Source organism: Mus pahari, chromosome 5 (assembly GCF_900095145.1).
Source record: "Mus pahari chromosome 5, PAHARI_EIJ_v1.1, whole genome shotgun sequence".
NCBI classification, from domain to species: Eukaryota; Metazoa; Chordata; class Mammalia; order Rodentia; family Muridae; genus Mus; species Mus pahari.
The window spans coordinates 23674053-23701968 of NC_034594.1; the positions used below are offsets into that span (position 1 = coordinate 23674053).

Consider the following 27916-nt stretch of genomic DNA (forward strand, 5'->3'; position numbering starts at 1 on the left):
AGAGAGAGAGAGAGAGAGAGAGAGAGAGAGAGAGAGAGAGAGAGAGAGAGAGAGAATACAGGCAATTGTGTACCATGGTACATGTGTGGAGCTCAAAGGACAACCTCTGGGTTGGGTCCTGGCCTTCATCTTGTTTGAGACAGGGTTTTTCTTTGTTGTTTGCCACTGTGGATACCAAGGTTGCTGATCTGAAAACTTCCAAGGAGTCACACATTCCCACCTCCCATCTCACTGTAGAGTCAGTACAAATGCATGTCGTGCCTAGCTAGCTCTTTGTGGTTTTTGAAGATTCAAAACTAGGTTCTTATGTGTGTGAGGCAAAGGCTTTACCCGCCGAGCTTCTCCCCAGGACCTCCCCTGCCTGTTCATTTAAGAGTCAGCCACAAAGAAATTCTCTAATCTATCTTGTCTGGGAGTAGATTACAGACCTCTAGCTCGGAAGGGTCCGGCCTCACACCTGGGAGAAGGGAATGCTGCACAGCAGGCCACAGACAATGGGACTAAGCCCCGTGGGTTTCCCACTTGTCTGTTTCCGCTGGGTCATCGCCTTTCCCCAGTCACATTCCTCTACACCGGGCTCTTGCCTTATCGACCCCAAGCGTGAAAATGCATTGTTCTTCTTCCACCTGTGCTTTTTAATCTGACGATTCTTACTGTCAGACGCCACGCCCCTCCGCAAAGCCCAGACAAATAGCTAGCTGAGGTGCCTATTAGCATACCAAAGCGCGCGTTGGCAGCACCAGGCTCACTCCGAGGTTACTGTCTACTTTTCTCAACCCTGTCCCCCTACCCTAAACCTTTCCAGCCAGAGACTGGGCTTTCCTTCCCTCCCGCCCCCCCTCCTCTTCTCTTCCCTTTCCTTCCCTCCCCTTCCCCCAGCTTCTCTTTCCTATACAAAAGGGCCATTTCAGCTCAGCACTTTCTTGGTCCTCCATTCTTGGCTCCCAATCTGTCTTTCTCCTCTCCTCTTCCTATCTTGCCCTACCTCCCTTATCTTATGGCCTAGTTCAGGCTACTGGTCATGTCTTCTCTGCTACTCTACCTTGGAGGGCTCATGTCCTCATTTTCATTTACTTAAGCCATGTAAAACTATGCTCAGATAAATGCCTATGTATCCCTCCTGTTAACCTGACAATTGCTAGCTTATCCAGTATTTGGCTTTCAGAGGAAAAGTTAAATGCCACACTGTGAATATCACTGTTCTGCCAACTGATGCCTCTGACCCCTGGTCTCCCCTTACACTTACCTTTTTTTTTTTTTTTTTTTTAGATCTAAATAGGTCTCTCTCTCTCTCTCTCTCTCTCTCCCCTCCCTCCTCCCTCCTCCCTCCTCCCTCCAGGAGAGCATCTACTTTGCTAGCCTTGGAAGCTTGTGGGCTCTTTCCAGTCTTGGAGGGTTGAGAGTTCTGTAGTTCCCTGCAGCTTGATTTTGAACCAGACAGCACCTGCTCTAGATAGGGCCATGCTCAACTGCGGCAGACACATGGCTGTATCCACCCTTCCCCTTGTCCTCATATAGCATCTTTTTCTGCCCTGCCTGCTGGTTTGCTCTTGGAGCTTCTGCCTTTCTGCTCTGGCATGCCCTGGAGAACACTGAGCTAGGTCCACCTTTCTGTTGGCCCTTCTCAGGGGTTAAGAGGCTCACCTCACCTGATCCTCTTGGCACTGGGTTCCAGTCAGGGTCTGCCTGCTGCTCTCTGCCTGCTGTGAAAGCACCTGGCTCCTGATGCATGGGAGGTGCAGCTCAGCCTGTCTCTGTCTCCGACAGGGCTCTCATTTCTCCCCAAGACTGACATTTATCACATATCTGTGGTCTCAATCATATGTTTGGGGATGCAGTGAGACTGATGATTTTAAAACACCTCGGTGAGATACGTCCATTTTCAAAGTTCACTGCGAATCGGTGGCATCCTGTGTCGCAAATAGGCTGGATAGAAGAATGAACTGCCCTGTGCAGGATCTCACTGGCAGCCTAGGTCAGGCTCCAGTCCTTCCTACTTCTCTTAAGCACCACTCAGTGTGATAGGGTTTAAGCCACTGTTCTGACCCAGAGCTATTTCCCTAAGATGTACACATTCTATTGTATTCCAAGAGTCCTTACCATGTGAAAGATGGACACAAGAAGGTCATGTCAAGGAGAAATTTGATGGAGAGCCAAAAGCAACAAGCCCTAAACACAGGCAGCCTTCAGACGCTGAGAAAGTCAAGGAGATGAATTCTCAGTGGTGTATACTGTGTTCTAACAACTAGATTTTAAGTTTAGCCCAGGGAGATGCACTACAGGCATCTCACCTTCACAGCAATAAGACAACTTAGATTTAAGATACAGGATGCTCATGGTGATGAGCAGCAGCATCCTGGAACTAATGTAGTCACTGCTGTGTGCCAGTTGACTGGATTGCACTGCATTTTCTCACCTGAATTACAATAGTACCTGTTGTGAAAATGAGATCATTGTTTACATGGCATTTGCATTTATTTGCATATTTGCATATTCAATAGTTATTGAAAGTCACCTACAGATGGATATAGGAGAACATGAACATGCTTAGTTTCCATATAAATGCTGCACCACTTTACTTGAGGGACTTGGACATCTGTAGATTTTAGAATCTAAGGTGTCCTGAAACTAACTCTCTATGTGTACTGAGGGATAGCTGAATACATGCCACATTCATGCATGTATATATACGTATAAGATAATGCTTTGAAAAAAAATATATATATATATATTGTCTTAGGGTTTCTATTCCCGCACATACATCATGACCAAGAAGCAGTTGGGGAGGAAAGGGTTTATTCGGCTTACATTTCCATACTGCTGTTGATCACCAAAGGATGCAGGACTGGAACTCAAGCAGGTCAGAAAGTAGGAGCTGATACAGAGGCCATGGAGGAATGTTCTTTACTGACTTGCTTCCCCTGGCTTGCTCAGCCTGCTCTCTTATAGAAACCAAGATTGCTAGCCCAGAGATGGTCCCACCCACAAGGGGCCTCTCCCCCTTGATCACTAATTGAGAAAATGCCTTACAGCTGGATCTCATGGAGGCATTTCCCCAACTAAAGCTCCTTTCTCTGTGATAACTCCAGCTGTGTCAAGTTGACACAAAACTAGCCAGTACATATGTATTATATGTATTTATATATTTTTATATGTTTGAGAAAGAGAAGTACATCAGATAAGGCACCAGAAAGTATAAATTTTAGATGGGGTGAGAGGTGGATCTCAGATGTAGTTTGATAAGAAGGGAGTAAGATGTGTTATTCTTAGGTAAATACAGAGGCTTCAGCAAGTGTGAAAGTCCTTGGCCCAGTTGGGGGAAGGTCAGTGTGACTGGAGATGGCTAAGTGGAGGGATAGCATGCAGATGGAAACAGATTTTTTTGACCCTTGGATCATGTAGGCATCTGTAGGCTGTGGTTAGATTCTGGATGTATTACTGATTTGGGAAAGCTTTCTTAGGTTTGGGGAGGGGAAACCATGTGTTCAAGTTACAAATACAGTAACAGGTTTGTAAAGGAAGCTAGAGATTAGGCGGGAGTATATGCTGGCCTGCATGCTGTCTGGCTGCTCCTGCCTGGGGCAGGAACCAGGCCCTGCCCATTGCCAGACAAGAGGATCTGCTGCTCTTGTTAGATAGACAGTAGGCCTGCTGCCTCTGGATCCTTCCACCCAGACCTCATCATATAAACGAGACTGACCTTGGCTCTGTGAATTCCCAAGCCCTGTTTTAATCACCATGTCCCTTCTTAACCCTTCCCTACATCTTGCAGATGTTTTCCATCTGGAAATGTGTGTTAAAATGGCATGGAGATTGGGACTGTGTCTTCCCCTCAAGGATCCTTGCCAATGGTGGTTAATTTGAGCACCAATAAATTTGTACCTGCAAAGGGAAAGGCACCTAAAATGAAGTTGTCTGTGTATGTATCAAATCTCTTAGCTTTGACCATTGTCATAGCTGTATTACTCTTTAGCTGATTGCCCTGTGTCTTCTGACTCCAGGATTGGAAGGGACTAACACTTGATCATCAGCCCTCAGCTCAAGTAATTAAAACTGGCTTTGAAGTAAGAACTACACTGTCTTACCTGCTTGTTTTGTTTCTTAAGCTGCATTTGAAGAGAGAAATAGGTCTCCTAAAACCAATTACAAGACCCTGGCTAAGAGTGACTTGTCCAGAAAGGAAGCTCATAGGCTTTGGAATTTATTCAGCAACACTCCCCCAACCCAACACCCTGGCCCCACACTGTGGAGAATTCTAAGTCAGACAATCTACTTAAGGGCACATAATCATCAAATATTCGTATTCAGTGCCCAGTAAAATGCCGTTTAAAACTTTACTGTAAGCGTCATGTTCTTTGTACTGGGTACAAAAGGGTCCTGGGATGAACACAAGCCTATTTGCCAGCCACCATCGCCGAAGAGGGAACCGTCAGCCTAGAGAGAGCTTCTAACTCTGCTTTTGGTTTCCAACACTCCTAGAACTCTTAAGCTTGTTTTGTCCACACAGTTTCATTCTGCAAACGTTTCCTAGGCTGTTGGGCGAGCGTGACTCAGAGAGTGTACCAGCTCTGAATCTGACTGAGAAAGGTAAATGCACGCTTCCCAAGTTCCACGGGGTGCTGAGTCCCATGAAGAACCAACGGAGAGGATATTGGCACGCCCACTTTCTCTTTAGACTCTTAACTCTCCCTGTGGGTAGACCCAGTCCTGCTCCCTGACTCATTGCCTCTGTCACGTTGGCGCCCGCTGCTCTTCTCCCTCACGTTCAAACTGAATAATAAAACACAAATAACACGTGTGCGCATGAGAACATGTGAGATTCCGGGTGGATGCTGCAGGCAGAGAAATGCATCTACCGACCAGACGCCCCAGCCATGGAGATTGTGGGGCTGCCCAGAACTGCCTGAACGTCAGTCAGCAACGACACAGCTAACTCAGGGCTTCAAGTAAAATGTGGGATTTAAATCAATCCCAATTCAGGTACTTTTCTAAACTTTCCCCCCTTCTTTCTATTTTTTATAGAAACCAAGACACTTCTTTATTTCCTTTAAAAAAAAATATGGAGTGTAGGAAAGGTCTAGATAAAAACAAAAAGAAGCAAGCCAGCCCTTCTCCCTAAGATCTTAGGCTTCCAACACACATTTAGAGGAGTTCCTGGGCCTTAGAGAAATCGATTTTGTTCCCATCTCTGCATATCGTCCACACTCTTCCCCATTGCCAGGTTCACAGATGTCAGTAATCCACCTCTACTTCCTACAGGCTGAGAAAGACATGAGAAGCAAGCCATAGGCAGTGTCCCCTGCTGTCTCTGCTTCATCTCCTGCCTGGGCTTTCCTTTCCGATGACTGTAAGCTGTAAGAAGAAATAAACCCCGACCTCCTCAAGGTGGTCACGGGGTTTACCTCAGCAACAGAAGCCAAACTTAGACAGGCATATTAATATTATTGGGCTATATGGTTTTCTTTTGGGTTGTCTTTCAGTATTATTTTTAAATTGTAACAAAACCCCATGTTGAAAAAGTCTTCATTCCTCTTCTATTTGAAATATGTCTTTTAAAAGCAAACGAAGCACTAAATTGCAAAACCCTCTTTGAAGTTAAAAATTTGATGAAAAAAATTAAATGGTAGAGCCCGAGAGCAGCCTGTATTTGATTACCAGCACCAAAAACTTTAAACTATATATCTTTACTAATTTTCACTTTAAAAGTTCCCCATTTATGAAGTGCATCTGTTACATATGAGGCTGCCCATGGTTCTACTGGTTCCTTTCTAGTTTTCACTCACAGTTTAACACGATGGGGAGGAAGTGAGGAGATGCGGATTAATAAGTGGTCATAAAAACATCAGCAAAATAAATTTGTGAGGCTGGCTGGCTGGCTTAGCAAGGAAATGCGTTTGCTTGTGTGGCCTGACAATGTGAGTGCAATCTCGGAGTCCATGTCAAAGCAGAAAGAGAGGACAAAGAATTGTCTTCTGCTCTCCACAGGCATGCCGTGGCCATTGGGCACATATACATACGTACGATGATGATCGTTTTTAAAATACAGTTTTTGTTTGTTTAATTCATTGAGGGGAGGATATGCCAATAAAGGCACAGAATGATAGAGTTGCTCGTGGCACAAGAGGCTGTATCAAGAACACAGAAATCACCAGACCCATCAAACGGAGAAGCCAGTTGGTACAGTCAATAAAATGTCTGTCCAAATCTCCATTTACACATTCAACTCCCCCATTTGTGCAACTATTACAATGTTTTAATAATAGAACAAAGAAGAATCATACTGTCATACAGAAATAGTCAGTTTCAAAACACTGGATTTTGAGTAGATAGTAAAAATATGTGGACCATAAATTAGACAAAAATAGGTTACCATATAACCTGATTATATTTATAGTTAATGTATGTTTCTATAATTTTAAAATAAAACCAAATCCTTTAAAATTATGACTAACATTTTAAGATGATTCAAAACCACTTAATTGTGAAAGGAAGGTATAATTCCAGGAGTTGAAGTTTTCTTTTTCTCTTTTAAAACTGTGTTTATATTAATAATTGCTCTTCTCTGCAAGAATATCTAGAATCAAGAGGTAGTAATGGGACTGGGGAGATGGGTTAGTGGGTACAGCACTTGTAGAAGCATGAGAACCAGAATTCAGATGCCCAGCATCAGAGTCAATGCCAGGTAGATATAGCCAACCGCCTATATTCCCAGTGCTGACGAGGTGGTACCAGAGGGTCCTTGGAGCAAGATGGCTAGATTAGGTGGATTGGTGAACTCTTCACTCAACTGCAGAGTGATCATTGAAGAAACCCGATGTCAGCCTCTGGCCTCCACAAACATGTGCACACTTGGACTGCTCCCTCATGCACTAATGAGGCTGCACACATATGAATGCACATACATGTACATGCAATCACATTGCACGCACACACGAGCCAAAGGTAAATTAAAACAAGAGACAAGATAAACCATTAAAATGCAAAAACAGTTGTCCTCATTAGAACCACACATAATTTCTTATATTTTGCCTTTCTGCTTCTCTGTATTTTCTGTGACAAATAAACATTATTTGTACAGTTAAAAAAAAACCAAAGACTGGAAATCAGTCTGGCGGTTCCTCAGAAAATTGGACATAGTACTTACTACCCGAGAACCCAGCTATACCATTCCTGGGCATATATGTAGAAGATGCTCCAACATGTAATAAGGACACATGCTCCACTATTTTCATAGCAACCATACTTATAATACCCAGAAGCTGGTAACAACCCAGATGTCCCTCAACAGAGGAATAGATACAGAAATGTGATACATTTACACAATGGAATACTACTCAGCTATTAAAAACAACGACTTCACGAAATTTGCAGACAAATGGATGGAACTTGAAAATATCCTGAGTGAAGTAACCAAATCACAAAAGAACACACACAGTATGCATTCACTGATAAGTGGACATTAGCCCGAAAGCTCGGAATATCCAAGATAAAATTCACAGACCATATGAAGCTCAAGAAGAAGGAAGACCAAAGTGTGGATGCCTCAGTGTTTCTTTCTAAGGGGAACAAAATACTTACAGGAGCGAATATGGAGACATAGTGTGGAGCAGAGACTGAAGGAAAGGCCATCTAGAGACTGCCCCACTTAGGGATTCATCCCATATACAGTCACCAAGCCTGGACGCTATTGTAGATGCTGGGAAATGCTTGCTGACTGGAGCCTGATATAGCTGTCTCCTGAGAGGCTCTGCCAGAGCCTGACAAATACAGAGATGGATGCTCGCAGTCAACCATTGGACTGAGCACAGGATCCCAGGTGGAGGAATTGGAGAAGGGACTGAAGGAGCTGAGGGGATTTGCAGCCCCGGGGCGGGGGGAGCAATAGTGTCAACTGGTCATATCCCCCCGGAACTCCCAGGAACTGGACCACCAACCAAAGAGTACACATGGAGGGTCTCATGGCTCCATGTGGCAGAGGATGGCCTTGATGGACATCAGTAGAAGGAGCAGCCCTTGGTCCTCTGGGGGTTCGATGTCCCAGTGTAGGGGAATGCCAGGGCAGGAAGGCAGGAGTGAGTGGATGGGTGGGGGAGCATCCTCATAGAGGGCATGGTTGGGGAGGTCCAGGAGGGGAGACCTGGAGAGGTGACAACATTTAAATGTAAATAAAAAAATATCCAATAAAAGAAAAAAATAAAAAGAAAAAAATAAAGGGAAATATAAACACTATGAATACAGTTTTATCTCATTTTGGGGCGAAAAAGAGACTTAAAATCAGTACCAGGGTCACTTTATGCCAAGTACTAAGTATTTTGAGATGAAGAGAAAGGTGTCTACACTCTGGGCTTGGAAATTGAGGAAAAGTATAGAGTGTTCTAGAATCTTGGAGGGAAGGTTCTAGAAGTACTAAGTAGAATGATAAAATCTACAAGTTCAAAGCTTGCTTAATTACAGGTTGGATCTGGACAATTGGAGGACCCTATCAGGGGAGAATGAATAGCTCTTAGTAGACATTCTATGTTATATTTTCTTACGGCTAGTGAGGGCACGCCTAACTTGATAATAGAAGGTTTGCCCAGCAAGACCCTGGATTCCATCCCTAGCCTTTCCATGCTTGCAAAACATTTATTTCATTATTGACTCTGTGTGTGTGTGTGTGTGTGTGTGTGTGTGTGTGTGTGTGTGTGTGTGTGTGATTATGTATCTCTTTTTGTGAGTACACACACGTGTACGTGTATGTGTTGATCCACAGAGGCCAGAAGAGGGTGAGTGGCAGGTCCCTAAAGGTGGAGTTATAAGAAGTTGTGAGATGACTTCTGGGACCCAGTTAAGATCAGCCAGCACTCTTAACCACTAGGCCAGCTCTCCAGTTCTCTAGTCTTTTTTAACACTACAAAAAGTTCCTAAAACGTAATGATCTGAACTGAGTAGTTCTCTGCTCGATGAAAACCAAGGGCTTTTGTAAGATAGGCTAAATCCCACTGTGTACCTGACTTAATCATGGACTAGTTGAATATCAGTCTAGTAATAACACAGAATCCAATTTACATTCCCCGAGAAACAAGAAAACAACAACAAATTGGTAAACCGTACCTGTGAGGTAAAATTATATGAGCCTAAAACTTGAGTTTTATGTTTGAGCTTCGGCATTATAAACAAACAAACCTGAGTTGAGAATTTTTTTTTTTTAATTATGGGAAAATTCATCGCATAGAGTCTGGCAAGAGATCCTTCTATAAACTATATCATTGCCATCTGTGTCATTTTATCAATATTGAGAATGTTATGCAATCTGCCAGAGCATCATTCAGTCCAGTATAGCTTAGCTGCAAGAAATAGTAAAATATGCACATATTCCCTTTGAAGTATACAATAGCTCTGGACTTTCAAACTATCAGCCCTAGCATGTAAGTCATCTTGTATAAACATGCTTTCCCAGAGTAATCAGACACATCAGTAATTGGCCTTTCCACCCAGGCCTTCCGGAAATACTGGGATGGAGAGGGAAGGGGGGGCTCAAGTACATTGCTGTTTGACCCTATCTTGTGTTTATGTTCGAATTATTCTTCTTCCTTTGCTTTCTCTTTAAAAGCTCTTCTGGTTTTCAGTTTTGTTTCCCACCCAGAGAGGTCAAGGTGAAGAGGCACCATGGCTGTTCTTAGCATCCAAGCGGCTGTTTGGGGAGCTGGAGAGCTGGGGTCCTGAGGTCCCAGTGTCTGTCTGGGTCTAGGACACTCCCTTTGTGCTGAGCACAAAACCATCTGAGCCCAGTTGGCATTTATGTATGGCCTGAATATGCACTGGAATTGACTGGCATGAAGAAACAAAGAAATAAAGACAAAACAAACAAACAAAGTAAATGAGATCCTTACCTGTGATGTGAAAGGTCAGAGACCTTCCTTCTGCCCAGCAACCAGACCAGTGGGGATGAGGGCCAGCACTGCGCAGGCAGGCCCTGTTCCTCATCGGGTTGCTTTCATGTTGCGGGCTTTTGTCAGCAGAGTTATAAATACGGCATGTCCACTGGCCCAGCCTAGTAGATAAGAGACCAACCCTGGCTCTTGCAAGCCTTTTTTGGTCTTTAAATGCAGAAAGTCTCAGGCTCCAGTTGGGAAGGGGCTGCTGTGCATGTCCCCATTTGGCCTGCCTGTCTCAAGGACACCACCCCAGGCCTCACATGTATTCCAGTGATATAAGAGTAACTGGAAGAGGGAGGCTGCTTGGTCCAGAACCTCTCAGTGTGTTGCCCAGGGCTGTATGCCTCATTGAAGGCTGCAGGCAGCTGGCACAAGAGTGGGAGACACTTCTCTGGGGATACATGAGCACCTCCAAGGGCTCAGAAAGGAAAGCCTGGTGTCTGGTGCTCCCTGTTGGAAACAGTTTACTGACCTTCCTTCCCCAGCTTACATGGACAAGGACATTTGCCTACATGAGTATTCTAGAAAGCCCAGAAGGATTTGTGGGCTCCAGCACCAGGCACATGTCTGGCTGTGGGCTGGAATTCATTTCCAGAAAGTCATGCCTTCTCTCTCATCCCTGCTCATGAGTGACTAGTGATTCTGTGTGGGACTGAAATGGAGGGTTTACTGGAGTCGTTTAAAGAGCCATGTGCCAGAAGAAACAGAAGACTACCTCAAAGCCTCCTTAAGCTTCCAAGGTCTGAGCAGATGGTCATGGCATCTCATGCCCCTGCCTCCACCCTATCCCTAGGCTGTGTGCTTGGTACTAGCTATTGTGTACTCACAGTAGATTGGCTTGGGAATTCATCCCACTGCAGCCAGGGGTATGGACAGATAGTGGGCAAGGACAGTCCTGCAGATCCTTTTCCATTAGGAAGTGTGGCCTTATTGGAGCAGATGTGGACTGGTTGGAGGTATGTCATTGGAAGTGAACTTTGTGGTTTCAAAAGCCCACACCAGGCCCAGACTCTTCCCCTCTTTCTCCCCCCCTCTTCCTCTCTCCCTCTCTCTTTCTCTCTCTCTGCCTCTCTCCCTCTCTTTCCCTCTCTCTCCCACCCTCCACCCTTTTTGGATCAGGATTAGGATTTAAAGTTCTCAGCTACTGCTCAAGCACCATGCCTGTTTGCTTCCTGCCATGATGATAACGGACTAACCCTGCTTGCTGCTGACATGCTCCCCACCATAATGATAATGGAATAAGCCTCAGAAACTGTAAGCAAGCCCCCAATTAAATTCTTTCTTTTATATGAGTTACCTTGGTCTTGGGGTCTCTTCATAGCCATAGAACAATAACAAAGGCACCTCTTCCGTTTGCAAAAGATCATCCCCGAAGAGCTGGTCAATGTCTTAACCCTTACATAGAGGGGGGGTGTTAAAGTTCCCATTTAAGTGTCCAGTCGCTCCCTGCCACGTGGTAACTCTGCTCCTGGCCTGGGAGAGGACTAGAGTAATATAGAGGCTGGGGAAGGTTAGAAGGCAGGGTTTTCCATCTATCCCTGTTGGGGAAAGCTTTTGAGAGAGACAGGAGTTGTCTTGGATCAGCTTCAAATAACATTACCTTCTGCATCTGTGGATTCAACTATGGGCTGTGGATCCAGCTGAAAAATACTACCCACCAAGCTGCATCTTTGGAATCCATTTTTTTTTTTTTTTTTTTTTTTATCCCTGTGATCTAAGGTATAGAACGGTGTACTGGATAGCTTTGTGTCAACTTGACGCAGCTGGAGTTATCACAGAGAAAGGAGCTTCAGTTGGGGAAGTGCCTCCATGAGATCCAGCTGTAAGGCATTTTCTCAATTAGTGATCAGGGGGGAGGGCCCCTTGTGGGTGGTGCCATCTCTGGGCTGGTAGTCTTGGGTTCTATAAGAGAGTGGACTGAGCAAGCCAGTAAAGAACATCCCTCCATGGCTTCTGCATCAGCTCCTGCTTTCTGACCTGCTTGAGTTCCAGTCCTGCATCCTTTGGTGATCAACAGCAGTATGGAAATGTAAGCCAAATAAACCCTTTCCTCCCCAACTTGCTTCTTGGTCATATGTTTGTGCAGGAATAGAAACCCTGACTAAGACAAACGGGTTCTCAAAGTGTTCCTGTCAGCTAGCTGTCATGAGGAATGGCCTGGGGTAATTGCAAACAGTGGTGGCTCTGGTACAGAACTCAAGAACAGAGCCTGGAGCTGAAGCCTCAACCCTCTAGACTGTCTTTGTGAATGGGGTTGACAAAGCCCTTGGGTTGTCCAGCCTTTCCTGCCGCTGGTGTCATTGGCTGATCCATGGTGTCATTGACTGACCCATGGGCCTCAGAGTCAGTCTCTCAGTTCCTGCCACCCCGCTGGCTCTTACTGCTCACGCTACTCTGAGGCAGACTACCAAGACTGTAGTTCATCTTTCTCAAAGTGTGTCATAGAAATTATCACCACTTTCCTTGCCCCTAAATGCAGCCATAAAACTTAAAAGCACCTCACGAATTCTTCCTGGGGTTTCAATGGAAGAGTCAGCAATAAAGAAGCTCTCTAATCTGCCTTGTTTGATAGCTCATAGGCCTCTCAGTCAGAGGGATCTGACTCTCATCCATGGAGGGAAGAAAAAAACTGTACAGAGGAATCAGCAAGAGCCTGGACATCCAGGCCTGGCTGGATTTCCCCACTCTACTTCCATTTCCCTCACACCTCTGCTTAATCACATTCCTACCTATCCTTCATAGATCTATGTACAAACATCCGTAGCCTCCTAGTCTCCAGTCTGCAATCTCCTGTATCATGTGGAACTGGGATCAAATGCATTTATGTGCTTTGCACTTGCTAATATGTCAGCTTTGTTGGCTATGGCAGACAAGAGAAAGATTAGCTCTCATGCAATGCAGGGACTTCCAGTGTGACATGAGCTTCTAGGGGATGGTGGGGGAGGTTTCTAAAAGAAGGCAGAGAGACGGAAAAACCAAGTGGGAAAAAAAAAAAAAAAAACAGGTTTCTGGCTTCTCTTGGATGGAACAGGACAAAGGAGAAGGAATTCATGTACCGTCATAAGAAGGGACCTTCTGAAAGGATCTGTGGATTTTGAGAGCTCAAGTATAATGGAGGAAAACTGGGCATCTCCTCATCCTTTTGGAATTCTTAGCTGAGTTCTCCTGTAGCCAGGGACAGATTTGCAAAAGAATAGCAAGCAGAGCCGAATAGCACCCACCATGAGACACTGCAATCAGACAAAGGTCTGAAGAAGAAGCCGGTTAGATTTGTCTGCTCAGATCTCAGACCCCCAGATATGGAGTAGGATCTCTCTAAAAATGAGAATCTTGCTGTCTTCCATCAGACATGATGAATGAGAGAATTTCGTCTTGGCGTCTTCAAGACAGAAAAGCAGTGGATGATTAGATTATTGATGGAGGTTTCCTGATAGGTGTAAATTCCTCTAACCAAAGGATCTCTTTCCCTGCGGTTTGATGCAGTATATTTTCGTCTCTGTACGCAGCATCCTTGTCTGACATCCTTCAAGCAGGCTCAGCACACAGCTGTGGGGGTGGGCGGAAGGTGATGAGTAGGCAGCCTCTCTGACATTCACACCCCACCCACTGGAACAGCCACTGGGGGAGTGAGCCTCATCTGAGGCAACTGGGGCCTACCAGTCTGTGTAGGGATGGACCTCTATGACAGAGTCTTCTGGAGAGTCCCAGCCCCCCTGTCTGTACACTTGGAGAGTTTGCCATGAGATCATGAAATCCTCTTCTCAGTCCATCAGCTAACTCTCTATAGTTCTTCTTAGACAGGCTGAGCTGATCCATGCTGGACAATTCAGCTTTAGCACTAAAGCCATCTGGAGCTGTCGGCACTATTACAGTAGTAATCACTCAGGGCTCTTGCCATGGCCTTGAGCCACCCCCCACCCCCGTTTCTCCACTTACCATAGGTCACACTGACCATTGACTGCCATGGCCAACTTTGAGAGTCTGGCACTGTTGCTCTTTGCTCTGGGGTGGGCAGATAGTGGTTGAGTTCCTTCTGTGACCCTGATACCATAGCTCCCCGAGTCTGCCCAGTTAGTAACTGGGTCCCCTGTGCACTGCCCATCAGGAGTCTGTTCATCTTGTCAGTTCTCAGGGTCAGTGGATTCACATCTCTCCCCTTCCTTTCCTCTCTTCGCTTGTCTGTTCCTGTGACTGCCCTTCCTCTTCACCATCTCCAAGGGCGGGGTGTGGTATTAACAATGCTCCTGGCTCCCAGCCTAATGAGTTGGGTGTCTTTTGCTAGGGCTCAGAACACCACAGCAATTTTGGCTTTGTTTTTTTGCTGAGTGTTTTGAATGAAAGGAGACCTGAATTCCTTAGAATCCAGGTTTCTCTGTTCTTCTGGCTTTCTGTTTCCCACCTCATAATCCTCCCCAAAGTAAGTCACAGAAATCAAAATTTCCCTTCTCTACTGCAGGTCATAAGAATCAGACCTCCCATTCCCCACAAGAAGTCATGAAGCGTAGGTAGGCCATTATCTTCGGTCTTTCTTCCCTCAAATGCCCTCATTACAGAGGAGTCCTGCCCCACATCGGCAGGCTGAAGGAAGGAAGGCTGCACAGAGCTATCTGGAAGAGTTCTGGTCTGAGCAGACATGCCTGGCTGGGTTTCTGCTCCATCTCTTTTTTAGTTCAAACTCCCATCTGATCACATCTCAACACAGTGGTCTCTGCTTCCCAAACTTAAGCATAAATGGATTATATTCCCTAGCCTTTGGGTCTTGGCTTCTGAAGGGCCAATATCAGGTAGTCATGAATCTACCATGCTTCTCTCTGGCTTGCCTGTCCTTTGTTACAGGAGAGCCAGATGTGACTCCAGTGATGAATGAGCAAAGATCTCCTTATGGTTCTTGCTCTTCTACCTATACAGATGATGTGTGTGTGTGTGTGTGTGTGTGTGTGTGTGTGTGTGTCTTGGGGGCAGGGGCTGGATTCATACTTAGTGACTCAGGAAGAGAGACAAGCCTGAGGACAAGTTAAAGGGGAAGAGGAGCAGGGTGCTGGGCCAAGAAGCCTGGAGGCAAGGTTGCTAGGAAGTAGAGGTAAAGGAAAGCTTCATGGTTTTCAAGAAGGAAGTTTGCAGATGTGGGACCAAGGCAAGTCTGGGTGCAGAGCTGAGTGAGCGGCTTAGGAAATGTTTCACCCACCAGATGTCTATCTGCAGAAACCGGGAGAAAAAGTCATGCCCCAGCTGGCTGCTGAGACTACTGCCTAGCCTTTCTGTCTGCTCTTACTGAAAGCTCTGTGTAAACAGCCCTTCTGCACTTCCCAGCACCATGACTGGGAAGGTGGCTGCAGAAATGTCTGCAGTGTAAACACACCCCTGCTTCTCTGGAAAGTCTCAGCCCGAAAAACAGCACTAGCTTTTCCTGGTGTGACAGAATCCAGGCACCTCTTTCTTTTAAGTGTGGCTTGGCCAGAACCCAGCTTGCATGTGGAAAAGAGCCAAAGTATCTTCTCAAGCAAGGAACTCAGACTGGGAGTCTCTGGGGTACTAAATCACCACACTCTTGGGGGGACTTAGAGGGCGAGACCCCTCTGTGAAGGCTTCTGATGCTAAACTTTTCCTCGTTCTCTCCTGCCCTCCTGTCTGCCACCTTTCATTCTTTCCGTAGTGGGTTGAGTAAGAATGACACCCAGACGCTCATGTATTTGAACACTTAGTCACCAGGGACAGGCATTATTTGAAAGAATTAAAAGGTGTGGTCTTGTTGGAGGAAGTGTGTCACTGGGGTGGGCTTCAAAATTTCAAAAGCTGAAGCCAAAGGATCAGGGCACTGCTTTTCTCCAGCACCATGCCTGCCTATGGCCTGCCATGATAATAATGGACTAGCCTCTGAAACTGTAAGCAAGCCCGTGATTAAATGCTTTCTCCGATAAGAATTGCCTCGGTCGTTGTGTCTCTTCATAACAATAGAACAGTGACTAAGGCAAGCCATAGAGAGACTCTCCCCCAACATGGATCACAGACTCCGCAATCTCCTTCCACCACAGCTAGCTGCTTGTCCACATAAGAGCTGTCAATAAACATTCTCTGATCTACAATAATAATCGATCCCAAGACACCCTCACCCAATTATAGAGAGAGTTCTGCCACACGTCTAGGAGAAAGAAATGTTGCGCAGAGACACCAAAACTCTAGACAGGCAGGGTCTGCCAGCCCCTTTCCCCAGGTCTGTTCCATCCGCTCAGAGTCCCCTGCACTATCACCTTTTGCATGGCACTTTTCACTTTGCCACCTTAAGCACAAAAGGGGATTGTTCACCCCATCTTTCATCTGGAGGCTTCCGTGCCATATGGAGCTGTGATCAAATAAGTTTGTTACTTTTGTTGGATTTCTGTCTTGGTGACAAATGCATGAGAGAAAGCCCTGAAGAGAAGAAAAGTTCAGTTTTGCTTGTTGTTTCAGAGGTTTCAGTCCATGGTCACTAGGCCCCATCATTTTGGATATTTGTGATAAGACAAAACACCACAGGGAGAGCATGGGGCACAGTGAAGGTGCTCACTTCCTGAGAGACAAAAAGAGAGATTGATACAGGGTTCTAGTTACTATGCCACTCAAGATAAGAACATCAATGGTCTAACTTCTTCCACAGGTATCATCTCCTAAGCAGAGGTGCCATCATTTCCTACCAGAGTCATCAGCTTGGGCATTTAATACTCAATACAGTTCTGGGTATTGTGGCATAGACCTGTAGTCCTCCCACTGGGGAAGTTGGGCCAAGAGCTTGTGGTCAGCCTTAGCTATATAGTGATATCCTGTCTAAAACAAAACACAAGATAAAAAAAATGAAACTAAACAACCAAACCTCCGTACTTGTTGTCTTTTGTTATGGAGTGAGACTTACATGGTGGGCAGGAGAGGGGGGTCTCTCTATTTCCACCCTTACAGTATATTTCCAGCATGCAAACAAATACTTATGCTGTGCTCAGTTGTTCTAGGCTCCTGCATTTCTGAAGTCAGTATGTTATTTTGCACACACACACACACACACACACACACACACACACCAGCAGCAGCAGCACAGTGGACATTCACAGTTAGTATCACCCCTGTGTACCCTCACTTTCCACTCCCAACATTCCCATCCAATCTGCTTTTAAAGACGTCATCCACACCAATTTATGTCCCTATTAACAGCTCAGGAATAAATTGCCCAAAGTTCCTAATACTCTAAAGGTAATCAAATTTTCTTTCCTTGTAATTAATTTTATTAGTTTTATTGTCTGAGAACTTCATTCATGCATATAATGTGCTTTAATCAAACTCACCCCATTCCCTCCGTTCTAAGGTTCCCTCTATCACATCCAGTACTTTCTCTTGCAAACCTCATGTGCTCTTTTAAAAACCCATTGAGTCCACTTAGTGCAACTGACTGTGTGCATATGGATGTATGACTGTCTACTAGAGCATGGGTAACTTTCAGGGTCCACTTCCTGAAGAAAAATGACTCTAGCAGCCATCTGTTGTCTCTTCCTCAGCTAGGCATGGTACTTCACAAGTCCCTTCCCCCATGTGCCCTGTGATTTTGGCTGGTTTGATTTAGTGCAGGCCTTGTGTATACAGTCAAAATCATTGTGAGTTAATGTATACACCAGCCCTGTCGTGTCTGGAAAACATTCTTTTGTTACAGTCCTCCACAACCTCTACCTCTTAAAATTGCTCCACTTCCCATTCCATGAAAATCTCTGGTCCCTATGGGGGAGAAGATGTGATTTATGTCCCATCCAAGGCTCAGCACCCCACAGTCTCTTGTTCTCTGCCCATTGAATGGTTGTAGATTTCTATGTTAGTGTCATCTTCTTCAAAAAGAAGCTCTTCTGATGAAACTTGAGGGATTCATTAATTTGTGAGTACTAAGATAAGTACACAGGGGGCAGTTATTTCTATGTCTATTTAGCAGAATAATGCTAATGGGTTCTCCCCTAGTTTATGACTTCCCCAGCTATAAGTTCTTGGCCCATGTGAATCTATGTTTTTTTTTTCTTTAGTCAAATAGTGAAAGATCAAATGGTGACAAAAACTAACCAGAGTTTGCACAAGAACCATTCCTAGGAGCTGGGGTGAGGGTGGTCCTGATATGAGTACCTGCCCAGAGCCCTAGGTTCCATCTGCAGAAAGAGGGGGTGGGTGGGGGAGGAGGGAGGGATTCAGGGATGAGGGAGTGAGGGAGAAAGAGAGGGAAAGAGGAAGATTCAAAAGAGGAGAAGGAAGAGGAGGAAGAGGAAGAAGAAAAGGAGAAGGAGAAGGGAGAGGAAGAGGAAGAGGAGGGAAAAAGTTAGTCAGGTACTCTTGGATCTCAGCTGTCATTGTAAATAATGATCATAATCAGGTCAACAGGCTATAATTTTAGAATCACTTTAAAATCATCATCGAGGAAAATCTAACCCACTGAAGAGGTATTAGAGAGCTCCTTTGCTGCCTTTCATTGGATTATATTTAGCCAATGGAAGGAACCAGTGTCAATTAAAAAGCAGGAGGAGAGTGATGGCAGGTCCTCAGGAGCCTAGAACTGCCATCAGAAGAACTTCAAGTTGAATGTGTCCTACTTCAGGTAATAACTCTTTGTCCCTAAGTCCTGAAGGGCGATGGTTTCAACAGTGCCCACAACAGGTTCCTGTGCTGCTCATTATTCATTTTTCTAAGTAATGACCTTACCTTTGCTCCTTGGTTTAGAGGATGCTACAATTACCTAGGTTGACTGTGTTTCCAAATCTTAATCTTCAGTATAACACCATTGAGAAATGAATTTTTAAGAGGTGATTAAGTCATGGGCAACCTTTCCTTGCGAATGGATTAGTGGCCTGATAATGAGAGTGGGTTTTTCATAAAAGCTTGTTTAGCCCTTTTGATCTCTCTCAGATGTCCCCTTAGCATGCATTGCCTTCTTACTACATGTTATGATTGAGCACTTGTGAACCCATGACCTTGGCTTTCCCAGCCTCCAAAACAACAAGCCAAGTCAACCTCTGTTGTTTGTAGATTTCTCATTCTGGACCCTGCTCCAGCTTCCCTGATAGAGACATGTTCCCCTCACTGATCCACAGTCTTCCTAAGGGCCGCACTATCTTATACCAAAAGACCCAAGCAATTGCAAGACAAGATTGTGTTAGGGATCACTAAAGCAAGTCTGATGACTCAGAAGGTACCAGCCAAAGCTGCCTTCAAATGTCGAAAACGCCCCGACTTCAGGAGGAAACCACAAAGTAAAGTTTTATAATGTGGTAATAAACTGTGAGGGCTTTAACCCTTTCAAAGGTAGAATTCAATGTATAACAAGTAGGTTTAGATTATCATGTAAGAACCGACACCATCCATTTCCCAAACATTTCGCCATTCCAAACAGTGACTCTGTCCTCATTAAACATGAACTTCTCCCCCCACTCTCCCATCAGCCCCTGGCAGCTACCATTCTGTGTTCTGTAGGTGAATTTGACTTTTTCCATTCAGTATTCCCCACCTCCCTCAATCCCTGCTGTGTTTGGCTTTTTCTCCTCCATGCTGGAGGAGGAGGAGGAGGAGGAGGAGGAGGAGGAGGAAGGAGAGCCATCATGCTGGGAGATGTGGAGGAGAGATGCCATGCCTGAGAATAGTTCAGGTCAGAGAGGCATGGCCGCCATGTGAAGGAGCAGCCCAGTTGGGCAGGACTCTGGGTCCAGAGCAGCTAAGATAGAACACAGAAATTAGTAAATTGTAACTCGGGATTATTGGCAGGAGGTAGATTCTATCAGTAGTGGAGGTTAGGCTATTGTGGAGCCCAGCTATTGTGCTGATTAAGGCATGTCAAAATATAAAGACCGTGTGTTTGTCTTTCATTCGGGAATGTATAGCATTGAGGTAGGTAGTGAAACCGTGCCTTAAATAATAAAATTCAACAACCTGTCACCAGAGAGTTGGGTTGTCTTAAGAAAAAAAAAAAACCTTTCCATAAAATTGTCTCATATATTTTAGAATATATCCATAATTTTAGGTATAAGAAGAACCAGCCATGTGATTCATTTAGAAGCGATGCCAGAATATGGGTGTTTCCTGTAGCAGAAATACCCATAGATATATGTCCCAGTATAGAAATGTGGGTTTTTGAGAAACATCACTTTGTTTTTAAAAGTCTCCAACCACTTTTGAGACCATTAACCTGTCCATTTAAAGATACACCATCAAGGAATGGCTTCTGAGGGGCTGGAGCGAGAACGATCAGAATCATCAAGGAGCTGGTTTGCTCCAACCTGTGCATGTAGAGGGGTCATTGGCTGCTGCTCTTCTCAGGCAGGTGATAGGAACCGGATGAGTCTAGCTTGGAAGCTCAGGGAACCCCTGAAACATCCTCAGCCATGCGCACTGAGTCACCTGTACTCTGTCCATGGATGGAGAAAATGCTTTGCCCTCTGACCTCACCCCATGCCCACTGTGCCATGCCACAGCCACATTGCCTGGCTGCATTTCTGGGGTCAGCCACTGGTTGACACTGGCAAGTAAAGGAACAAGAAGTTGGTGTCTTCTCATCCTTTTGTGGCAGGACTTCTAGTGTGGTTGAGTTCTTCCCCCCACCCCACCCCCACCCCTCTCTCTCTCTCTCTCTGTGTGTGTGTGTGTGTGTGTGTGTGTGTATACACACATACATCATATACACATACACATATACATATAGATATCTTAGCCTTCTGAGAGGTCAGTCAGCAAGGACTCCCTCCTCACCCTCCCTGGTAGTTTCTCCACATGCCCATTATCTATGTATCCACTGCCCAACATAAGCGCCCCCACCCCCTGCTGAAATTACTTGGGTTGAATCTGTTTTCCTATTTAGATCTCATCTTCCCAGATTTAATGTTAAGATTTCCTTTCTATACCTGTCCATAAACATTAACTAAAAATGTGTTCCTTCTTTCAAGCCTAATGACTTATCTTTTCAGGTACAAGCAAACACTGTTACGGGTTTTCACACCTGTGGCTTCCATGTCAGTCAATCAACCAGCCTCAGACTAAAACACTTGAGAAGGAAACTTGTATCTTTAACTATACATATACATACTTTGTCACCATTTCTTAAACAATACAATCTAAATTGTCAAGAACACGAATGACAGTAAATGCTGCCAAGGGTGTGGAGGAAGGGGGAACTCTTTTACTGCTGATGGGATTTTGAGCTTGTGCAGCCATTATGGAGATCAGTACGAAGAATGCCTCAGAAAAACTGAAAACAGAGAAGAGAACACGTAACAGTGCTACCCCAATCTTGCATCCACACTGGAAGGAACCTAAGGGCTTTCACTACCACCTTCTGGGAATGTATCAGTTAATTCTAACAGCAATGAACTTTGAGAGTACCAATCATCAGCTCATTCATTTGTCAACAAAGGAACTTGAATTGACTCTTGTAGAATGAAATGAAATGTGCTGTTGTATTGCATATATCCTAGGTATGCATTGCTCTGGCTTCTTGTCAGCATAAAGACCATTGCTTCTGGGCTGGGGTTATAGCTCAACAGCAGAGCATTTGCCTAGCATGTGAAAGGCCCTGGGTTTCATCCTTGGTGCTGCAAAAACAAACAACAATCTATTGTCTCCTGCTTGTGGACGTTGTACATCGTGGTGCGGAGCCTAGTGCGCACCACGATGTACAACGTCCACAAGCAGGCATATATCCTAGGTATGCATTGCTCTGGCTTCTTGTCAGCATAAAGACCATTGCTTCTGGGCTGGGGTTATAGCTCAACAGCAGAGCATTTGCCTAGCATGTGAAAGGCCCTGGGTTTCATCCTTGGTGCTGCAAAAACAAACAACAATCTATTGTCTCTGTTATAGTAAGAAGTTTCCAGGTGAAATTGTGTGTCGTGACCCATTCCTAGTTCCTTATTTGATTTTTAATCCTTCCATTTTATTTTTAGCTACCCTTGTATAAGTACAGTACAGTCTGGAAACCCTGACTCCTTTAGACACAGTTTCTAAGAGACAGTCAGCCAGTAGCCATGTTCATGTCTCATAGGGGTTAATTCTTCAGACTGCAGCATATGTGCTGTGTAGAAAGCATGTGGCCCAAGTGAGAATGGTGTCTTGGAGGCATAGCTAAACAGCTGTTGCTGTGATAACTAATGTTTATTTTCTGTGATCGTGTCAGAGTTACTCCTGGCACATAACTGGTAACCCAGCCCTAGCAAGTGCCTGCCCAAGTGCTGATGGAGAGCTTCTATAATTACAGCAGGATGGAAGGGTTGGTTTCCATCCTTGTAGCACTATGAAGGGAATTTAGGGGCAGGAGGGGGCAGAAACTGTCTCTGGTAAACTAAAAAGCAAATCACGTAGTAGGTTTCCTGGATTTGGAAGCTAGAGATCACCTTACTTGTCAGATGCTGAAACTAACAGCATCAACTATTGCAACTTTTAGATTTGTGAAGATGTGAGAAATTAAAACCACGTTGGGAAACGCTGTGCTGGGACACATGGGAATTAAATCACAAGAGTGCCAGGATATGACAGTGCTGTACAAACGCCCCTCTAATAGCTCCAAGGGTGAGGACTATGAAGGCAAAGGGGAGAAACTCCACTCTGAGAAGAGGAAGAGAGGGAAATTCTGCCATCGAAGGGGTGACGGGATCACCAGAAAGCACAGGAAAGCAAAAGGACAACTCGGAACAGACAGGAGCATCCTTCATCTCAAAGCCAGTTCCCAGGTGGCATGGGGGATAAGTCCACGGTGATGCTCAGGTAACCCTGGATAGCATCCAGCCTGGAGACAACAGCCTGGCAGCCCCAAGCTCAGAAGGAACCAGCGAGCCTTTTAGAAGCTTTAAACCCAGGGCCAGAATGTGGTTGGAAAGACACCCCTCCTGTATGGAGGGTTAGTTTTTAGAGAATAAACATTGCATAATTCACCATAGCACAGAGTGCTCTAGCCAGAAGAATCCTGAGTAGAGTCTTATTAAAGAGCAGAAATATTCTGGGGAACAGAAGACATGAAATAATCCCAATTCAGGGTCTCTTGGGATGATCCTGCCATAGACTGGGGTCACTAGGGGTAGTTATGGAGTGGCAGGATCTCAAAGATTTAACTGGAAATGTAAACAGTAGGAACGGGGGCTGGGAGGACTCATAGGATGATGACCTCCTGGTCTGTGGTAAGACCAAGGCCAGCTGATAGACTGTATGTATTACAGAGGCAACTCTGAGATTGCCACGAACAAGCTCAGTGCTCGCATCTGGCCCCACTCCCTCCAGTGTGGGACTCAATGGATCCATATACTCTGAGGCATTTGGAGACATCTCAGAACATAGACACTTGCAAAACCCCTGGTAGCATAGACGGAGTCTCTGAAACAAGTAAGCATGGATCCAGTTTATGTGCTATTGAAGCTCTTCAGGGCTAGCAGCAAGGAGGCACTGGTCTGGTTCATATGCCATTGACGCTTTCTAGGGTTAGTGGCAGCTACAGGTGCCCCCTCCCAACCTCTACTCCCACTGGAATTCTAGGGATGCTCTGAAGTGAATATAGCCCTGCCACAGAAAATATACATTTAATCATTTTGGTGGGTAATGAGCGATAGGGTTCTCCCTACATTTCAGCATCAACCTGCTTGGTGGCAGCTTGAAGGAATTACAATGGCCCAGCACCTGTAGATCTGGTAGATTCTATTTGAGAACCCAGGAAGAAGCCTTTACCATCTGAGAACCGCAACTATGAGAATTTTTAAAATTTGTTCTTTCTCTTCTCTCTCTCTCTCTCTCTCTTGCTTTGCTTACATGTTTTATTACTCTTTAGTTGAATCCTGTAATGTCTTGCCTTTTTCCTTTTCTTCATATAAAAGCCTTGCTTTTTAATTTTTTCACTCTCCCTGTTACCCTTTGTTTATTTCATTTCCCCATTATTAATATTCAGTGGTTGACTTTATTTTGTGCTATATTGTCTGTGTCTTTTCTATTCTTACTGGTGACAGTTCTCTTCTTCAACATTGGCTTTCTATAAGATGTGTGTCAAAACAGATGTGTTTTGTTTACCTGTTATTGCTACCTTGCGATTTGTTCTGTTTTCTCTCAGCAGCACTGGGATCCAGTTCCCACAGAAAGGAGACTCTTACCTAAAAGTGGAAGCAGTTTCTACACTGGCGATGTGCACATTTTGACAGGACACACCAGAAACATGGGAAAAAAGCAACACGATTCCTCCAAAAGCTCATAACTCTTCAGTAACAAATCCAAAAATATCAATGTGGACGGAATTCTGAACAAAGAGTTTAAAGTTTGTTTTTTAAGTGATCAATGAATTCAAACAAACAGATGTATGCGTTAAGAGAGATAATTCAACAAAAAAGATGAAGGTTCTGAAAAATATAAAAAAGAGCTTGGAAAAGTACTGTTCACCAAGTCAAGTAAAAAGTTCGGTGGAGGGACTTGCTGCCTCAGTTTCCTTTTCCTGTCACTGTGATGAAATCTTCTGACAGAAACACCCAAGGAAGAAAGAATTAACGTCGGCCCATAGTTCCGGGTGACCGTCTGTCATGATGGTGAAGTCAAGTCCTCGGAAGCTCCTGGACACGTGGTTATAGCCAGAGGAGAGCAGGGACATACATGCTGTGACAGACTATCTTTCTATGCTTTAGAAGATGTCCTCCCCAAGGGATGTTCCTGCCTACAACTAAGGTATACCTTCTTCACACATCAACCAACATAACTGAAATAACCCCCACATGCCCACCCAGACGGCCTTTTCCCCAGGGGATTCTAGATTTTGCCAAGTTGAAAATCAACATTAACCAGCATCGGAACAGATAAATTAGGAGAAAGAATGTCAGGTAGTTGAGAAAATAGAGGGAAAAAATTGTAAGCGGCACATACAAGATCCTGCCACACAGCTGAAAGAGCAAATTTACAAATAATCAAGATAGAAAAGGATGAGTGTACACATTCAAGAAAAAAAAAAAAACCTAGCCAGTGAAATAATAGCACAAAGTTCTCATCTCCAGAAAGGCATGAATATCCAGGTACAGAAACATGTAGAGCCCTATGTAGACACGCCCAGAAAAGAGTCTCTCCATATCTTGTTATTTAAGGTAACAAAGGTGCAGAAGAAGAGTGAACTCTTCAAGGGACAGCACCCAGCCACTTGTTCAGGTAAATCCCTCAGAATAACTGTAGACCCCTCAGCATAAAGGGAACATGAGGACATGGCATAATGTAGTTCAAATCAAGAAAGGTGATAACTGCCATCCTTGGCCACCATAGCAAAGGTGAATCAGAGGGAAGAGTTTCCCAGCTAAGCATAAACTAGAGAAACCCATGACCACAAGCCACAATACATGAATCAGCCCATCACTTAGAAGGGGCTAAAAAAAGATAAACAAAACAGGACAGTATTGTACAAGCCTCACTAGAACAGAAGCAAGGGAGATTAAGGAAAGACAAACAAGATTAACTTGCTGAATCTCTAAACCTTTAGGAAGAATGAGAAAACAATCAATCAAATAAACAAAAAAGAACCAAGAAAAAGCGTGAGAAACGCATAGAGACACAGCTACCTCTTTACACACACAAGAATCCCTAACCAGAAGCCATAATGTATGCAAAGGACTTGTGAGGTTAAAAAAGAAAAAAAAAGGTCCAAGTTAACATTATGAGACAAGGAAGCCCCGAAGATTCTGTTGATCTTTTTATTAGTTCTATTCTTTTAGAGAACCTAATCAATACACTGTTCAATTCACATAACAGAATAACTAGTTAACTATGAAGGGCAGATGATGACAGAAGGCAGAGTGGAAATTGGAAAGAAATGGTACTTAGAAGCAGAACTCAGGCTCCTGTTGCTCCAAGGTTGGTCCGTTCTGAACTAAAAACCAAGCTCACCATGCAGATGTGTGGTCTGGATGACCACGCAGCCCTTAGCATCAAAACTCAAGGCACTAAATTGAAGGCAGATCAATAATCCATAACATATCGATAATGTAATATATTGAAGCACATATTTATTTACACGGTCAACATAAACTTGCTTGGGATTTTCACAAATTAATACTTTTGAATAAGAAGGAATAGAAAGCATTTTGGCACATTCAGGAGACCTCCTTAACAATGTTGGGTGTCTGGCATGAAACTACACTCAAACTTTGGACACTGTAAAGATTATTTACCCTTAGTAAAATACAATATCCTGTCTGGAGGCCTGGGAGGAAGAGAGTCCTTTAAAAGAAGCTTACACAAATCTTTTAAAAGTGTTCTTGGCCACAAAGAAGGCAACAGTTGACTGTACCAAGAATGAACGCGGGAGAAACACAAGGATTATATTTCACTTAAAGTACACATGAAGTTCAGGAGTCACAGGAAAGCTAGAAAAAGTCCAGGAAGGGAGAGGGATTTGGTTTGGCTAAGCCAAAATTGTTGAAAGTTAAATGGTGACATTTGACACAGTCAAGATGTCACCTTATTTGTTATTCTCCCCTAGAAATAAACCCTTCATGCTCAACACAAGAGGCCTTTTTCTCTGGTTTACCCCAAGTACTCAACCACTCTGATTGTTGGAGGTTTCCAGGCAGCACAAAGTGACTAGAAAAACTCTGCAGGCATGTGCAAAGTGACCCTGGCGATCACAAGCCCCCCAGAGGCATTTTAACAGAGCCTTAGATAGCAGATGCTTGCGGGAGCTGGTGAAGACAGGTTGGCAGTCACTTATATTACAGCTGGACTTTCACGGTCAGGCTACAAACTTAGAGTTTAAGTCTAAAGAGGTACAGGTGAAGCCAAAGAAATGAATGGGGGCAGAGGGCTGTAGGTATGCAGAGGTGGGGAGAAAAATGCTGAGAGGTGTTAGTAGGGATGATAAAAAGACAAGTGGAACCGGTGCTCCTTTCCCACCCAAGAAGACATCCTGAAAGCAAAGGACCACAGAAGAAGATCTCCTCTAAATCCCCATCGTGGGAAGGGGTGGATCAGCTCCTCCAAGAACAAGTCAACCCGATGAAATAGATGACAGCCTTCCTGGGAAGTGCTGGAGAATGGCTCCCATGGTTCCTTCCCTCCACCTCTGCTTGGTTTTGTACATAAAGGTAGTTCTAGTCCATTCCAGTTGCTATAACAACCTCTCAAAGACTGATGGCGTGTAAGCAAGGGAAGGACATGTCTTACATTTCTTGAAACTAGAAAGCGTAAAACCAAGCTCCACGCAGACTGGGTGTCTGGTTGTAGATGGTTTTTTTGTTGTTCCTCCCATACATGGCCTCTGAAGTTAAAAAAAAAAAAAAAAAAAAAAAAAAAAGCCAAGAATTCCCTTAGATCAGGGCACTCATCCTACGGATGAGACTTCAACCCAATTATATAAGCACATCTTAAAGGCTCCAGTTTCAATACTGTCACCTTGGTGGTCAGGATTTCAACATGCAAATTTAGGGAGGTATATGCATTCAGACCCAAACACATGTTCTGCACTGTCTCACGGAAATGTCCACCGCGGTACATATGTATCATTTATCTATCTATCTATCTATCTATCTATCTATCTATCTATCTATCTATCATCTATCTATCTTTTTTTTCAACGTTTTTTATTAGATATTTTCTTTATTTACATTTCAAATGCTATCCCGAAAGTTCCCTATACCCTCCCCGCCCCCACCCACTCCCACTTCTTGGCCCTGGCATTCCCCTGTATTGGGGCATATAAAGTCTGCAAGACTTAGGGGCCTCTCTTCCCAATGATGGCCGACTAGGCCATCCTCTGCTACATATGCAGCTAGAGACACGAGTTCTGGGGTACTGGTTAGTTCATATTGTTCATATTCTGCAACCATCTAATCTATAGGGTTGCAGACCCCTTCAGCACCTTGGGTTCTTTCTCTAGCTCCTCCATTGGGGGCCCTGTGTTCCATCCTATAGATGACTGTGAGCATCCACTTCTGTATTTGCTAGGCACTGGCATAGCCTCATATGAGACAGCTATATCAGGGTCCCTTCAGCAAAATCTTGCTGGCATATGCAATAGT

General features: G+C 44.5%; 1 protein-coding gene across 1 annotated transcript in view; it reads right to left on the reverse strand.

Moving 5' to 3' along the window:
• Positions 1-10174, reverse strand: part of Fhl2 (four and a half LIM domains 2) — a 68959-nt gene extending 58785 nt beyond the window's left edge. Inside the window, exon 1 of the mRNA XM_021198193.2 lies at positions 9873-10174. The gene's annotated coding sequence lies outside the window, so the exon portion shown is untranslated. The remainder of the gene's footprint in view (positions 1-9872) is intronic.
• Positions 10175-27916: the final 17742 nt, after the last annotated feature.